This window comes from Ranitomeya imitator, chromosome 4 (assembly GCF_032444005.1).
Source record: "Ranitomeya imitator isolate aRanImi1 chromosome 4, aRanImi1.pri, whole genome shotgun sequence".
Classification (NCBI taxonomy): Eukaryota; Metazoa; Chordata; class Amphibia; order Anura; family Dendrobatidae; genus Ranitomeya; species Ranitomeya imitator.
Window position 1 is genome coordinate 431,681,949 of NC_091285.1, and position 18,919 is coordinate 431,700,867.

Consider the following 18,919-nt stretch of genomic DNA (forward strand, 5'->3'; position numbering starts at 1 on the left):
GGGTTAGGTGTTTGTTGGGGGGTTTCTACTGGTTAGGCACATCAGGGGCTCTCCAAACGCGACATGATGCCCGCAGACCATTCCATCAGTCTGCATTTCAAAACGTCACTACTTCCCTTCCGAGCCCCGGCGTGTGCCCAAATAGTGGTTCCCCGCCCCCTCCCCCCACATATGGAGTACCAATGTACTCAGGACAAACTGGACAACAACTTTTGGGGTCCAATTTCTCCTGTTACCTTTGTGAAAATAAAAAAAATTGCGTGCTAAAAAATCCTTTTTGAGGAAAAAAAATATTGTTTATTTTCACGGCTCTGCGTTATAAACTTCTGTGAAGCACTTAGGGGCATAAAGTGCTCACCGTATATCTAGATAAGTTCATTGGGAGGTCTAGTTTCCAAAATGGGGTCACTTGTGGGGGAGCTCCAATGTTTACGCACACACGGGCTCTCCAAACGTGGCATGGCGTCCGCTAACAATTGGAGCTAATTTTCCATTCAAAAAGTAAAATGGCGCTCCTTCCCTTCCGAGCTCTGACGTGCGCCCAAACAGTGGTTTACCCCCACATATGAGGTTTCAGCGTACTCAGGACAAATTGGACAACAACTTTTGGGGTCCACTTTCTCCCTTTCCCCTTGGGAAAATAATAAAAATTGTTGCTAAAAGATCATTTTCGTGACCAAAAAGTTAAATGTTCATTTTTTCCTTCCATGTTGCTTCTGCTGCTGTGAAACACCTGAAGGGTTAATAAACTTCTTGAATGTGGTTTTGAGGGGTGCAGTTTTTAGAATGGTGTCACTTTGGGGTATTTTCAGCCATATAGACCCCTCAAACTGACTTCAAATGTGAGATGCTCCCTAAAAAAATGGTTTTGTAAACTTTGTTGTAAAAATGATAAATTGCTGGTCAACTTTTAACCCTTATAACTTCCTAACCCCAAAAAAATGTGTTTCCAAAATTGTGCTGATGTAAAGTAGTCATGTGGGAAATGTTATTTATTAACTATTTTGTGCTACATAACTCTCTGGTTTAACAGAATAAAAATTCAAAAATTGAAAATTGTGAAGTTTTCTAAATTTTCTCCCAATTTCCGATTTTTTCACAAATAAACGCAAAAATTATTGACCTAAATTTACCAGTAACATGAAGCCCAATATGTCACGAAAAAATCTCAGAATCAGTAGGATACGTTGAAGTAATCCTGAGTTATTACCTCATAAAGGCACACTGATCAGACTTCCAAAAAAATGGCTAGGTCATTAAGGTCAAAATAGGATGGGTCATGAAGGGGTTAAAGTGTGGTAAATTGAAAAAAATGTGCAATCCCACAGTTGTTTGTTTTGATCTGCCATTATGATTCTCCAGGTCATTAGGAATTTACAGACACCAAACATAGTAACATAGTTAGTAAGGCCGAAAAAAGACATTTGTCCATCCAGTTCAGCCTATATTCCATCATAATAAATCCCCAGATCTACGTCCTTCTACAGAACCTAATAATTGTATGATACAATATTGTTCTGCTCCAGGAAGACATCCAGGCCTCTCTTGAACCCCTCGACTGAGTTCGCCATCACCACCTCCTCAGGCAAGCAATTCCAGATTCTATAAAGCCAAAAAAAGAAAAACGGCTAACAAAAGCCGCAGCCAGCTCACCAACCAGACCATCAGATGTGGAGCACGAAAGTAAGTCCTGACCCGGGACTCCAAGCAGCAGCAGATCCAACCATGTATATACTCCAGCTCCAGATAAATGGTAAAAAACTTTTTCTTTATTGATACAACGTAATAAAAACAGGATAATCCTTACAGATGGCAGACAGAATAAGTGATTGCGCAGAGAACGGCTACGCGTTTCGACCACAACGGGTCTTACTCATGCCTAGATAATCTCAGAAATGGTAGCTATATATATAGCACCCTAGAACCTATCACAAGCATTTCACATGACTAAATACACAGGTCCTGGAAGTGCATAAAAGACAAATACAGATAGTGCATATAAAAGTAAAATAACGCATACATAAATGCAAAATATAAAATTGTCAAACCTACCTATTGCCCTAATTAGCAATAATGGTAAAGTATTTCGTTTCTTTTATTCATACCCGCGGGGAAGCGAGTGTTCAGACTGTACATCCAAAACGCCTCCCTAGTAAGTAGGCGTCTTTTTATATCACCCCCGCGGCTTTGAGGAAAAACTTTCTCTATGCCGTGTACTCTAAGAGCTGCGGTGTCTCCATTATGTGTCATACCGAAGTGTTTGGATACCATTGAGATATTCCTATTAATCATGTTGTAATTTTTTGCGTCCCTGAGATGTTCGGAGACGTGTGTTTTCAACTTTTTTGATGTGCACCCTATGTATGAAATTTGGCAATTTAAACAGTCTATTTTGTAGATCACATTTTTATTGTGACAATTTATAAAACTATTAATTTTGTAACTTATAGTTTTTTCGGTATTTTGAAAGGTGTTGCCTACACAAGAATGCGCACAGGTACTGCAAGCCGCAGTGCTGCATCTAAAGAAACCCTTGCATTCAAGCCAGGTTTTGGATCCTGATTTAGTCAGAAACAAATTCGGAGCTACTAGATCCCCGATAGTTCGAGCCCTTCTTGCCACCACATTAACCCCATCTTTCAGAATATTCATGAGTGTATGGTCTTGATATAAAATAGGTAATCTATGATTGATAATTTTTTTGATATGATTAAACTGAGAACTGAACTGTAAACATACATGAGGTTTATCACTTAATCTCTTTTTATTAGATCCACTCATAGCACTATTTACCAAACGATCTTCTCTGCGTTTTTTGTCCACTATATTTCTGGTCCTATTAATCGACCAATTGGGGTATTTACGGGCTTTTAATTTTTCGTTAAGTTCACTGAATTCTTTTAGTTTATCCTCATCCCTACTGCAATTACGTTTTAACCTAGTAAACTCACCCACAGGTATAGATTTTATTGTGTGGGCTGGGTGGCTACTGGTCGCATGGAGAATAGTATTTCCACTGATGGGCTTTACATAGGTTTTACTAGCTATAGGTTCATCAACTATACCGTACAGATTTAAATCAAGAAAGGAAATGTTACTTTGATCAAAAACATAAGTGAACCTAATACCAAAATCATTTGTATTAATATAGTCAACAAATCCTGGTATGGCAGACACATCACCCCCCCCAAATAATGAGCGTATCATCGATGTATCTGTCATACCAGGAGATGTGATCAATAAAGGGATTGTCTGGAGAATACAAATATTGCTGTTCCCAATGGGCCATTGTCAAATTAGCTAAAGATGGCTAATATTTAGCCCCTATAGGAACTCCTGACTTTTGAACAAATATTTCATCACCAAATGAAAAAACATTGTGTCTCATAAGGAAGAAAATAACCTGCAGCGCAAAATTAATTAAGTCCTGTGAATAATGTCCATAATCTGGCTTGAATGCAAGGGTTTCTTTAGATGCAGCACTGCGGCTTGCAGTACCTGTGCGCATTCTTGTGTAGGCAACACCTTTCAAAATACCGAAAAAACTAAAAGTTACAAAATTAATAGTTTTATAAATTGTCACAATAAAAATGTGATCTACAAAATAGACTGTTTAATTTGCCAAATTTCATACATAGGGTGCACATCAAGAAAGTTGAAAACACGCGTCTCCGAACATCTCAGGGACGCAAAAAATTACAACATGATTAATATGAATATCTCAATGGTATCCAAACACTTCGGTATGACACATAATGGAGACACCGCAGCTCTTAGAGTACACGGCATAGAGAGAGTTTTTCCTCAAAGCCGCGGGGGTGATATAAAAAGACGCCCACTTACTAGGGAGGCGTTTTGGATGTACAGTCTGAACACTCGCTTCCCCACGGGTATGAATAAAAGAAACAAAATACTTTACCATTATTGCTAATTAGGGCAATAGGTAGGTTTGACAATTTTATATTTTGCATTTATGTATGCGTTATTTTACTTTTATATGCACTATCTGTATTTGTCTTTTATGCACTTCCAGGACCTGTGTATTTAGTCATGTGACGGGTGAAATGCTTGTGATAGGTTCTGGGGTGCTATATATATATAGCTACCATACTATCTGTATTTGTAGCTACCATTTCTGAGATTATCTAGGCATGAGTAAGACCCGTTGTGGTCGAAACGCGTAGCCGTTCTCTGCGCAATCACTTATTCTGTCTGCCATCTGTAAGGATTATCCTGTTTTTATTACGTTGGATCAATAAAGAAAAAGTTTTTTACCATTTATCTGGAGCTGGAGTATATACATGGTTAATTCCAGATTCTCACTGCCCTAACAGTAAAGAATCCTCTTCTATGTTGGTGGAAAAACCTTCTCTCCTCCAGACGCAAAGAATGCCCCCTTGTGCCCGTCACCTTCCTTGGTATAAACAGATCCTCAGCGAGATATTTGTATTGTCCCCTTATATACTTATACATGGTTATTAGATCGCCCCTCAGTCGTCTTTTTTCTAGACTAAATAATCCTAATTTCGCTAATCTATCTGGGTATTGTAGTTCTCCCATCCCCTTTATTAATTTTGTTGCCCTCCTTTGTACTCTCTCTAGTTCCATTACATCCTTCCTGAGCACCGGTGCCCAAAACTGGACACAGTACTCCATGTGTGGTCTAACTAGGGATTTGTACAGAGGCAGTATAATGCTCTCATCATGTGTATCCAGACCTCTCTTAATGCACCCCATGATCCCGTTTGCCTTGGCAGCTGCTGCCTGGCACTGGCTACTCCAGGTAAGTTTATCATTAAGGCCGGCGTCACACACAGCGTAAAACAATACGGTCCGTATATTATGGCCGTAATACGCTGAAAAGTCCCGAAAAAAGTGGTCCGTAGCTCCTCCGTAGGCAGGGTGTGTCAGCGTTTTTTGCGCATGGCATCCTCCGTATGTAATCCGTATGGCATCCGTACTGCGTGGTTTTCTCGCAGGGTAGCAAAACCAACATACCGCTATAGAAGTGATCCATGTGTCCCAAAAAGAAAAGAAAATATATATATACTCTCTCTCTCTCTCTCTCTATATATATATGTCAGTAGACACATATATGTATATATGTTAATATTTATTCCAGCGCTATACAGCTTGAAAGCCGGTAATTCAATTACCGGCTTTTTCCTTCTCCTTGCTAAAACCCGACATGATTTGAGACATGGTTTACATATAGTAAACCATGTCTTCTCTCCATTTTTTTTGCAGATTCCACACTACTAATGTCAGTAGTGTGTATCTGCAAAATTTGGCCGTTCTAGCTCTTAAAATAAAGGGTTAAATGGCGAAAAAAATTGGCGTGGGCTCCCGCGCAATTTTCTCCGCCAGAGTAGTAAAGCCAGTGACTGAGGGCAGATATTAATAGCCTGGAGAGGGTCCATGGTTATTGGCCCCCCCCTGGCTAAAAATATCTGCCCCCAGCCACCCCAGAAAAGGCACATCTGGAAGATGCGCCTATTCTGGCACTTGGCCACTCTCTTCCCATTCCCGTGTAGCGGTGGGATATGGGGTAATGAAGGGTTAATGCCACCTTGCTATTGTAAGGTGACCTTAAGCCTAATTAATAATGGAGAGGCGTCAATTATGACACCTATCCATTATTAATCCAATTGTAGTGAAGGGTTAAATAAAACACAAACACATTATTTAAAATTATTTTAATGAAATAAAAACAATGGTTGTTGGAGTATTTTATTCAACGCCCAATCCAGTCACTGAAGACCCTCGTTCTGTGAGTAAAAAAACATAATAAACCAACAATATACTTACCCTCCGCAGATCTGTAACGTCCAACGATGTAAATCCTTCTGAAGGGGTTAAAACATTTTGCAGCAAGGAGCTGTGCTAATGCAGGCTGCTCCTCGCTGCAAAACCCCGGGGAATGAGTCTAAATATAGATCAATGAGCTATATTTAGCTTCATTTGCGGTGAGGCGCCCTCTGCTGGCTGTTTATAGATCGTGGGAACTTGCCTAGAAAGCCAGGGAGCTTTCTAGGTAATTTCCCACGATCTATGAACAGCCAGCAGAGGGCGCCTCACCGCAAATGAAGCTAAATATAGCTCATTGATCTATATTTAGACTCATTCCCCGGGGTTTTGCAGCGAGGAGCAGCCTGCATTAGCACAGCTCCTTGCTGCAAAATGTTTTAACCCCTTCAGAAGGATTTACATCGTTGGACGTTACAGATCTGCGGAGGGTAAGTATATTGTTGGTTTATTATGTTATTTCTTTCACAGAACGAGGGTCTTCAGTGACTGGATTGGGCGTTGAATAAAATACTCCAACAACCATTGTTTTTATTTCATTAAAATAATTTTAAATAATGTGTTTGTGTTTTATTTAACCCTTCACTACAATTGGATTAATAATGGATAGGTGTCATAATTGACGCCTCTCCATTATTAATTAGGCTTAATGTCACCTTACAATAGCAAGGTGGCATTAACCCTTCATTACCCCATATCCCACCGCTACACGGGAATGGGAAGAGAGTGGCCAAGTGCCAGAATAGGCGCATCTTCCAGATGTGCCTTTTCTGGGGTGGCTGGGGGCAGATATTTTTAGCCAGGGGGGGGCCAATAACCATGGACCCTCTCCAGGCTATTAATATCTGCCCTCAGTCACTGGCTTTACTACTCTGGCGTAGAAAATTGCGCGGGAGCCCACGCCAATTTTTTCCGCCATTTAACCCTTTATTTTAAGAGCTAGAACGGCCAAATTTTGCAGATACACACTACTGACATTAGTAGTGTGGAATCTGAAAAAAAAATGGAGAGAAGACATGGTTTACTATATGTAAACCATGTCTCAAATCATGGCGGGTTTTAGCAAGGAGAAGGAAAAAGCCGGTAATTGAATTACCGGCTTTCAAGCTGTATAGCGCTGGAATAAATATTAACATATATACATATATGTGTCTCACTGACATATATATATATATATATATACCTATTCTATGTGTACACATTTATTCTACCTATTCTACTGTAAGCGGTCAGTGTGATTTTACTGTACACCGCACTGAATTACCGGCTTTTCTCTCTAACAGCGCTGCGTATTTCTCGCAAGTCACACTGCTTGTCCGTGTGTAATCCGTATTTTTCACGCTTCCATAGACTTTCATTGGCGTATTTCTTGCGCAGTACGGTGACAAACGCAGCATGCTGCGATTTTGTACGGCCGTAGAAAGCCGTATAATACTGATCAGTAAAATACGGCAAATAGGAGCAGGGGCATAGAGAATAATTGTTCCGTATTTTTTGCGAGTTTTACGGACGTAGATTCTGCGCTCTTACGTCCGTAAAACTCGCATGTGTGACGGCGGCCTAACTAGGATCCCCAAGTCCTTCTCTCTGTCAGATTTACCCAGTGGTTTCCCGTTCAGTGTGTAATGGTGATATTGATTCCTTCTTCCCATGTGTATAACCTTACATTTATCATTGTTAAACCTCATCTGCCACCTTTCAGCCCAAGTTTCCAACTTATCCAGATCCATCTGTAGCAGAATACTATCTTGTATTAACTGCTTTACATAGTTTTGTATCATCTGCAAATATCGATATTTTACTGTGTAAACCTTCTACCAGATCATTAATGAATATGTTGAAGAGAACAGGTCCCAATACTGACCCCTGCGGTACCCCACTGGTCACAGCGACCCAGTTAGAGACTATACCATTTATAACCACCCTCTGCTTTCTATCACTAAGCCAGTTACTAACCCATTTACACACATTTTCCCCCAGACCAAGCATTCTCATTTTGTGTACCAACCTCTTGTGCGGCACGGTATCAAACGCTTTGGAAAAATCGAGATATACCACGTCCAATGACTCACCGTGGTCCAGCCTATAGCTTACCTCTTCATAAAAACTGATTAGATTGGTTTGACAGGAGCGATTTCTCATAAACCCATGCTGATATGGAGTTAAACAGTTATTCTCATTGAGATAATCCAGAATAACATCCCTCAGAAACCCTTCAAATATTTTACCAACAATAGAGGTTAGACTTACTGGCCTATAATTTCCAGGTTCACTTTTAGAGCCCTTTTTGAATATTGGCACCACATTTGCTATGCGCCAGTCCTGCGGAACAGACTCTGTCGCTATAGAGTCCCTAAAAATAAGAAATAATGGTTTATCTATTACATTACTTAGTTCTCTTAGTACTCGTGGGTGTATGCCATCCGGACCCGGAGATTTATCTATTTTAATCTTATTTAGCCGGTTTCGCACCTCTTCTTGGGTTAGGTTGGTGACCCTTAATATAGGGTTTTCATTGTTTCTTGGGATTTCACCTAGCATTTCATTTTCCACCGTGAATACCGTGGAGAAGAAGGTGTTTAATATGTTAGCTTTTTCCTCGTCATCTACAACCATACTTTCCTCACAATTTTTTAAGGGGCCTACATTTTCAGTTTTTATTCTTTTACTTGTCTAGGTTCTTTTTTATCCAAGTGGTGAAAAAAAATCCCCCCCCCCCCAAAAAAAAATAAACATTTTCCGATACCCTTAGTGTCACCATTTTCCGTGATCTCGAATTGGGTGAGGGCTTATTTTTTGCGCGCCAAGCTGACGTTTTTAATTACTGTATATACTCGAGTATAAGCCGAGATTTTCAGCCCATTTTTTGGGGCTGAAAGTCCCCCTCTCGGCTTATACTCGAGTCATACCCGGGGGTCGGCGAGGGAGGGGGAGCGGGGGCTGTGTAATTATTACCTGCTCCCGGCGCGGTCCCTGCATTCCCTGCTTCTTCCAGCGCTGCATCTTCTTCCTGTATTGAGCGGTCACATGGCAACGCTCATATACAGCAATGAATATTCATTACTGTATATGAGCGGTGACGCTGCCCGCTCAATACAGGAAGCTGAGCGTCAGTGCCGAAGACGGAGCCGCACGAGGAGCAGGTGACAGTGCCGGGTCCTGAGCTAAGAGAGGTGAGTATGTAATTTTTTTTTTTTATGGCAGCCACAGCATATGGGGCAAGTGGCCGTACAGAGCATCTTATGGGGCCATAACACTTGTGCAGCACTATATGGGGCAAGTGGCTGTACGGAGCACTACAATGGGGCCATAACACTTGTGCAGCATTATATGGGGCAAGTAGCTGTGCGGAACATCTGTATGGGGCCATAACACTTGTGCAGCACTATATGGGGCAAATATCTCTGTGGAGCATCTTATGAGGCCCTTATTACCCTTTATTATATGGGACATATTTTAATATGGAGCATCTAATGGGGCCCATCAAACTTTATGGAGAATTATATTGAGCTCCTGATTCAATATGGATATTCAAAAACACTTAACCTTCTGATGTCTCAATTAATTTTACTTTTATTGTTATCTATTTTTACTTTTGAAATTTACCGGTAGCTGCTGCATTTTCCACCCTAGGCTTATACTCGAGTCATTAAGTTTTCCCAGTTTTTTGTGGCAAAATTAGGGGGGTCGGCTTATACTTGGGTCGGCTTATACTCGAGTATATACGGTATATCATTTTGGTGCAGATACAATCTTTTGAACATGCAATGTTGTGGCGACCAAAAAAAAAACGTACTTCTGGCATTTTAACTTTTTTTCTCGCCATGTCGTTTAGCAATCAGGATAATCCTTTTTTTTATTATTGATAGATCGGGCAATTCTGAATGCCAAATATGTGTAATTTTTCTTATTGTTTTATTTTGAATGGGGTGAAAGGGGAGTAATTTAAACTTTTTTTTTGTTTTAACTTTTGGTATGCTTCAATAGTCTCCATGGGAGACTAGAAGCTGCCATAACTCAATCGGCTCTGCTACATACAGGCAATGATCAGATCACCTGTATTGTAGCAGAATTGCTGATCTGTAATGAGCGCTGACCACGGGGCGGCGCTCACAGCAAACTGGCAGTGACAACTATGGAGGTGTCCAGGAGACCTCTGGTTGTCATGCCAACCCATCGGTGACCCGTGATCACGTGACCGGAGTCCCCAATTGGCGGAGTCACCGATGAGCGGATTTCCGGTATGATTGCCGGAAGCACATGTTAAATGCCGTTGTCATCTTTCGACAGTGGCATTTAACGGGTTAATAGCGGCGGGTGGATCACGATTCCACCTGCGGCTATTCCGGGCACATGTCAGCTGTTCAAAACAGCTGACATGTGCCGAGAAAGATGTGGGCTCACTGCCGGAGCCCACATCGGCGTACATTTACGCCTGATGTCGGAAAGGGGTTAAAGAAGCTCTGCTATCAAAGTTTTTATCCTCTTAATATATTGTAATAGTCATATTATATGGCACCATCTACTCACAATTGCTCATTTTGCCTTTCTACCCAGATAATTCTTCTCTTTTCTCTGCTCTATGCAGAAGCAGGAAGCCTCTTGTCCCTGCATGAATCATTCCTCTCTTCAACTCCTGACCCAGCTGCTCCATACCTCCCCCACTGCCAGGGACCTTAACAGTGTCTTATGACTTATACAGAGAAAATTGACCTCCTGTTTCTACATGGAGCTTAGAAGGATTCAGCTAGTCAGCTTTTAATCATATGATGTCATAGACCTAATGGAAAAGAAGAATTAACTGGGTAGAAGAGCAAAATGAGCAATTGTAAGTACACAGTGCTATAGAATATGATGTCTGAAACATTAATAGGATAAAATATTGATAGGAGTGCATCTTTAACTGCTGCGGATCTGCTAGTCCTCTCCGTGATGAGTTCCTATTTTGCAGACCTCCATATTCAAGAGTTCTGGCTATCTCCACCATCAATGAATATCAACTTACTGCCTAGGTAAAATGTGGACAGAAAGCCATCAATTGTGGGGCTGGAGCCAAGAAGAGCTCATGAATAACCGCAACTGCACAGCAAGGGCTTAGAGAAGAGCAGAGCTGCGGCAATAGATCAGAGATTTCAGCAAAACTGCAGCAAGAATCCCAATAAGCAACACACTGCTGTAATTAGAGTTTCTATCACTATATTATGCTGCCCTAGGACAGAACATAAACCTGGTGACAGTTTCCCTTAAAAAAAGACTGGCTCATTTAACATCTCCCAGAGCCAACCCCTTCCCCATCTATGCAAGGACATAGAAGGAAGCTGGCTTAGATATTAAAATGAACAGGTCAGCTAGCCTTCTTCACACAAAGTACTAGTCACTTACAGACACATGGACCCCTCTCCTGTGTCAATCAGAAGCAGGAAGTGGAACGGCCATGGCTAACATGGAAAGCTGGAGATCAAGGCGCTTCTCGAAGTATATTAGTTATAAACTCTCCATTTTAAAACCACTAAGAGCTAACTATCACTATACGAGTGGTCGTAACCAGGGATATCTAAGCTACTGCAATGCCCTGCACATGAGGTAAGCTACATAGCAAATCAGAAGAACTATACTACATTTCTAATTGGAGGTATTTGATAACATTATTACACCTACTACATATTGGGAGAGGATCTTGGAGATGGGAATACCCCTTTTAATCAGGGCTGTGGCGTCGATAAGCCAAACCTCCGACTCATCAATTTCTCTGATTCCCGACTACTGAGCATGTGCATAAAGTGCAGCAGATTCATCTCAACCAAAAGCTTAGATCAAGAACAGAACAGACATTTATAGTAAATTTCATAACTTTCCCAAATTCTTCTGAAAACATTTACAGCACATCCTTCATTGTACTACTGTACCCAATTTATTATATATTTTAGGAGTCGGTCCATTTTATACCGACAGGCTCCGACTCCACAGCACTGCCTTTAATGAGCCATCATCTACCATATAATTGTCTAAGGGTCACTTCCGTCTTTCTGTCTGTCCTCCTTTCTGTCACAGATATTCATTTGTCGCGGCCTCTGTCTGTCAAGGAAATCCAAGTCGCTGATTGGTCGCGTCAAAACAGCCATGACCAATCAGCGACAGGCACAGTCCAGAAGAAAATGGCCGCTCCTTACTCCCCGCAGTCACTGCCCGGCGCGCACATACTCCCGTCCAGCCACCGCTAACACAAGGTTAATGCCGACGGTAACGGGCCGCGTTATGCCGTGGGTAACGCACTCCGTTACTGCCGCTATTAACCCTGTGTGTCCCCAACTTTTTACTATTGATGCTGCCTATGCTACATACATACTACATGGCTGCTATATACTACGTGGGCAGTACTATATACTACATGGGCAGTACTATATACTGCGCAAAAAAAAGAAAAGAAGCCAGCACTGCTTATTTTCAGAACGCAATAACTGAAGTGCAATTGCACATAAATTCTAACTGTATTTCAAATACGAGACATTTAGCAAACAATTGATCAATTCTTTGAGCTACCCCGCCACTTCACGGCATTCTCATAATGGGGCAGTCCTAATCTACGTATTTTATTTACGTTGTCCCATTATGGCCTCCTGAATGTATAAAGAGTATAAAAAAAAGGACCACATTACATGCGAACTGTAATGCCCCTGCCTCAGGCACCAGTAAATTGTGCACCTGTGTCTCAGCCTGTCTCACCCTTCATCTTTGGTGCTGGTTTGGCAGTGTGGAAGCCAGATCTGAAATGTCCGCACTGGACCTGATCGGCCATTACCTGCGCTTGCCTTTCCTGGCACCAAGGGAGTGATTCTGAAAATGCTCCAGGTACAGTTCGCTTGTAATGTGGTCCTTTATTTTATTTTTTTAATACTCTTTACACATTCAGGAGGCCATAATGGCACAACGTAAATAAAATACGTAGATTAGGACTGCCCCATTATGAGAATGCCGTGAAGTGGCGGGGTAGCTCAAAGAATTGATCAATTGTTTGCTAAATGTCTCGTATTTGAAATACAGTTAGAATTTATGTGCAATTGAACTTCAGTTATTGCGTTCTGACCATAAGCAGTGCTGGCTTCTTTCCTTTTTTTTTGCAGTACTATATACTACATGGCTGCTGTATACTACGTGGGCAGTACTAGATACTACATGGCTGCTATATACTACGTGGGCAGTACTAGATACTACATGGCTGCTATATACTACGTGGGCAGTACTATATACTACATGGCTGCTATATACTACGTGGGCAGTACTATATACTACATGGCTGCTATATACTACGTGGGCAGTACTATATACTACATGGCTGCTATATACTACGTGGGCAGTACTATATACTACATGGCTGCTATATACTACGTGGGCAGTACTATATACTACATGGGCAGTACTATATACTACATGGCTGCTGTATACTACGTGGGCAGTACTATATACCACATGGCTGCTATATACTACGTGGGACTGGCCAATATACTACGTGTCTGTGCTGTATACTATGTCGCTGTGCAATATACTATGTGGACATGCATATTCTAGAATACCCGATGCGTTAGAATCGGGCCACCATCTTGTTTACGATAATTGTGTGAATAGATTGAGCGATTGAAGGATGTATCCAAAAATGTTTGTACATCGCATGAAATAGTTTATGTGCTGAGCATAATTACACTTCAGATTATCTGCTTGAGTGAACACTGTGCACCATGTTTGATGTAACAACGGCTGTTCAATCATTTCATCCATTATTCCCATCCTATATAGACACTTTTCTGACATTGTTTGCTGGTCATGAGTTACAATGGCATCAATAATACAATAATGTTATACAGTGTACATGATTGTGGGAGTTATACTGTAAGGTGTACTACACCGGACTGATGTGAGGCTGTGTGATATAATAGAGTTATATAGTGTACACGATTGTGGGTGGTATGCTATATACTGTAAGGTGTATTATACCGGACTGATGTGAGGCTGTGTGATATAATAGAGTTATATAGTGTACACGATTGTGGGAGGTATGCTATATACTGTAAGGTGTATTATACCGGGCTGATGTGAGGCTGTGTGATATAATAGAGTTATACAGTGTACACGATTGTGGGAGGTATACTATATACTGTAAGGTGTATTATACAGGACTGATGTGAGGCTGTGTGATATAATAGTGTTATATAGTGTACACGATTGTGGGTGGTATGCTATATACTGTAAGGTGTATTACACCGGACTGATGTGAGGCTATGTGATATAATAGAGTTATATAGTGTACATGATTGTGGGTGGTATGCTATATACTGTAAGGTGTATTATACCGGACTGATGTGAGGCTGTGTGATACAATAGAGTTATATAGTGTACACGATTGTGGGAGGTATGCTATATACTGTAAGGTGTATTACACCGGACTGATGTGAGGCTGTGTGATATAATAGAGTTATATAGTGTACACGATTGTGGGAGGTATACTATATACTGTAAGGTGTATTACACCGGGCTGATGTGAGGCTGTGTGACATAATAGTGTTATATAGTGTACACGATTGTGGGTGGTATACTATATACTGTAAGGTGTATTATACAGGACTGATGTGAGGCTGTGTGACATAATAGTGTTATATAGTGTACATGATTGTGGGTGGTATACTATATACTGTAAGGTGTATTATACCGGACTGATGTGAGGCTGTGTGATATAATAGTGTTATATAGTGTACACGATTGTGGGTGGTATGCTATATACTGTAAGGTGTATTACACCGGACTGATGTGAGGCTGTGTGATATAATAGAGTTATATAGTGTACATGATTGTGGGTGGTATGCTATATACTGTAAGGTGTATTACACTGGACTGATGTGAGGCTGTGTGATATAATAGTTATATAGTGTACATGATTGTGGGTGGTATGCTATATACTGTAAGGTGTATTACACCGGACTGATGTGAGGCTGTGTGATATAATAGAGTTATATAGTGTACACGATTGTGGGAGGTATGCTATATACTGTAAGGTGTATTATACAGGACTGATGTGAGGCTGTGTAATGTAATAGAGTTATATAGTGTACACGATTGTGGGTGGTATGCTATATACTGTAAGGTGTATTATACAGGACTGATGTGAGGCTGTGTGATGTAATAGAGTTATATAGTGTACACGATTGTGGGAGGTATGCTATATACTGTAAGGTGTATTATACCGGACTGTTGTGAAGCTGTGTGATGTAATAGAGTTATATAGTGTACACGATTGTGGGAGGTATGCTATATACTGTAAGGTGTATTATACCGGACTGATGTGAGGCTGTGTGATATAATAGTGTTATATAGTGTACACGATTGTGGGTGGTATGCTATATACTGTAAGGTGTATTATACAGGACTGATGTGAGGCTGTGTGATATAATAGTGTTATATAGTGTACACGATTGTGGGTGGTATGCTATATACTGTAAGGTGTATTATACAGGACTGATGTGAGGCTGTGTGATATAATAGTGTTATATAGTGTACACGATTGTGGGAGGTATGCTATATACTGTAAGGTGTATTATACCGGACTGTTGTGAGGCTGTGTGACATAATAGTGTTATATAGTGTACACGATTGTGGGTGGTATGCTATATACTGTAAGGTGTATTATACCGGACTGATGTGAGGCTGTGTGATATAATAGAGTTATATAGTGTACACGATTGTGGGTGGTATGCTATATACTGTAAGGTGTATTATACCGGACTGATGTGAGGCTGTGTGATATAATAGTGTTATATAGTGTACACGATTGTGGGTGGTATACTATATACTGTAAGGTGTATTATACCAGACTTTTGTGAGGCTGTGTGACATAATAGTCATATACTTTACAGGATTGTGGGGGATATGCTATATAATGGAAGGTGCTCTATATATAATGGTAGGCGTTTTATATATGACTTGTGGGGCTATGTGACAATAGTGTTGCATAGTGCACATGATTATGGGAAATAGGGTATATAATGGAAGGTGTGTTATCCATAACTTGTGGGGCTGTGTGATATTATGGCAGAGTTATAATTTATATGATTGTGGGGCAGTGCACTATCTAATATATAATTGCCTAGAATACTACTTCCTGCAATTTGTGCCAACTTCCGTGGCTTTGTCCGGAGCTAATGTCCGGAGCTAAGTGACGTCAACAGTGTCCAGTGTCTGATTGGTTGCCGCCTGCTGCGAGCGACCAATCAGAAACGTGCCGTACTGTGACACACTCCGCCCGCCATTTTGGTGTGATTTTTGAATTTTTACCTCACAGCAAGTTTCTACTGCGGGCCCAGTGACGTTGCTCTTCAAGCTCCTGCCGAATTTCGTCAAAAAAATGAGAATACCATTTACCAAAACTATATATATTTAGTTGTGAAGTGGTTCAGTGACATTTTCACACCAATTTTGAACTTTTGTTTGGTGTTTTCTCCATATACTGCCTATTATTTTTGTTCTTTCTTACTATTATTTATTAATTGTATTATTCTTACATTTGAATAAATAAAGTATATATGGATTCTAGACTCCCGATTCTTTAGAATCGGGCTGCCATCTAGTCTACTATATAATTGTCTAAGGGTCACTTCCGTCTGTCCTTCTGTCTGTCTGTCACGGTAATTCATTCGCTGATTGGTCTCGGCAGCTGCCTGTCATGGCTGCCGCGACCAATCAGCGACGGCCACAGTCCGGAAGAAAATGGCCGCTCCTTCCTCCCCGCAGTCAGTGCCCGGCGTCCGCATACTCCCTCCGGTTAGCGCTCACACAGGGTTAATGGCAGCGTTGACCGCGGTGTAACGCATTCGGTTAATGCTGCTATTAACCCTGTGTGACCAACTTTTTACTATTCATGCTGCCTATGCAGCATGAATAGTAAAAATATCTAATGTTAAAAATAATAATAAAAAGAAAAAAATAGTTACATACTCACCCTCCGGTGGGATATGGTGCATACTACGTGACTGGCCAATATACTACAGTACGTGGCTCTGTGCTGCATACTACGTGACTGGCCAATATACTACGTGGCTCTGTGCTGCATACTACGTGACTGGCCAATATACTACGTGGCTCTGTGCTGCATACTACGTGGCTCTGTGCTGCATACTATGTGACTGGGCAATATACTACGTAGCTGGGCAATATACTACGTGAACTATGTGGCTGGGCAATAGACTACGTGGCTGGGCAATAGACTACGTGGCTGGGCAATAGACTACGTGGCTGGGCAATAGACTACGTGGCTGGGCAATAGACTACGTCGACATGCATATTCTAGAATACCCGATGCGTTAGAATCGGGCCACCATCTAGTACAGTATAATGATGCAAGCTGTATTATACCCTGTTTTGGGGCGATATAATAATGATGTACCTTATAAAACATTCAGCCCTACAACAATGCACTTACAGCAGGTATAATATATGTTGGGTTGTACATGAATGACAAGCAGGGCTGAGTACAGGGTGCTGGTCAGATGTGTCCTTCTCTCGCAGACATTCAGGTAGTGCACAGTCCCTCTTTACTACACCTTATAGTCCCCAATGGAGCGAGCCTGGCTCGGTCCATCATGTTCTACTAGATGAGACCAGGGCCCACGGCTGTTTTACCAGGCCCATTAGCATATGACCACACAGCGGGAATGCTCTTGTAGCACAGCTACTAGCAAACAGGAGCAGCAGAGACCACCACATGACATGTACAACCTCCGGTGGCACAGCCCTGACAAGCAACACACCCACCTCATGGCTCTTCACCATTGATCCCAATATTAGCTCTGCCCAAAGAGGGTGGGAGAGGGATAATAAAAATGTTGATATTGACCAAAATCAATATTGTGGGAACTAAAACAACAGCCATACTGGATAGGCTACAGCAGTTCTGCGACAATGTTAGATTACTCACAGCAGATAAATGTGTATACCCAAGAAATGATCTGATCACCTAAGAACTAACATTTATCACCAAAGTCTTATGGGCCATAAATATAGAAATATTAGTCCGGCTATGGAGAACTCATGGACTGAATCTAACAAGATCACACAGTAATCCACCGGAAGCATTTCTTTTAACAACGTTCCTGCAATTTCTAGTTGCACACAAACGAATTACTCATTTCCTCTTTAAGACTTCCATGGAAGTTACAGACGTGGTTAATTATTCACACCGAGCGAATGAAAACTGGAGACTTACCTGGTAGTGCTAATGCATGGCTCCACTTAATGTAGATGCCGCACACAAACCCTGGAAGACACAAACCCAGAAGAAAAACAGTGAGGGCTATGGGAGGCAATCATATAACGCACTGCACACAGTGATCAGTGTAGGAGGCCATACACCGAAGATACACAAATGAGCATCTAACTGACTGTAATTCCTCTTTACCTCTCTAAATGTGTACACTATACTGAACGCGCAAGTGTGCCCAAGAAGGGGGAAAGTGGTCCACCATGGTTTATCTGCCTGGAAAACAAAATGATGAGGCATGCTGAAATCCAACATGCCTGACTCTTCTTTTCCCAAGACACTTACCATTAAGGGAAAGCCATGGCACATCCATACACAGTAGATGGTCAAGGCTTCAGCTGACTTTCCTTTAGGGTATGTGCACACATTGTGAACTTTGCTGCGGATCCGCAGCAGCTTTCCATGCGTTTACAGTACCATGTAAACCTATGGAAAACGCAATCCGTAGTGCCCATGCTGCGGGAAAAAAACGCGCGGAAACGCTGCGGTTTACATTCCGCAGCATATCAATTCTTTGTGCTGTTTACACCTGCTTCATAATAGGAATCCGCAGGTGGAATCCGCAGGTAAGTAAAACACAGTGCCTTTTACCTGCGGAGTTATGAAATCCGCTGCGGAAAAATCTGCAGCCCTCAAAAATGTGTGCGCACATACCCTTAATGTGTATGGTCACTGTAAATGGAACCTGTCAGCATGCTTTTACCTATAAAAAGTAGTGGTATAGCAGGCTCGGAGTCTGTCCCCCAATAAAACAATACTAGATATAAGAAACCTACCACAGAAACTATATTCAAATCAGGCTGGAAGTGCAAT

General features: G+C 41.4%; 1 protein-coding gene across 1 annotated transcript in view; it reads right to left on the reverse strand.

Moving 5' to 3' along the window:
• The window catches only part of ZNF592 (zinc finger protein 592), a 100,519-nt gene that overhangs the window by 67,153 nt on the left and 14,447 nt on the right, over positions 1–18,919 (reverse strand). The window contains exon 2 of the mRNA XM_069765548.1: positions 18,053–18,103. The gene's annotated coding sequence lies outside the window, so the exon portion shown is untranslated. The remainder of the gene's footprint in view (positions 1–18,052; positions 18,104–18,919) is intronic.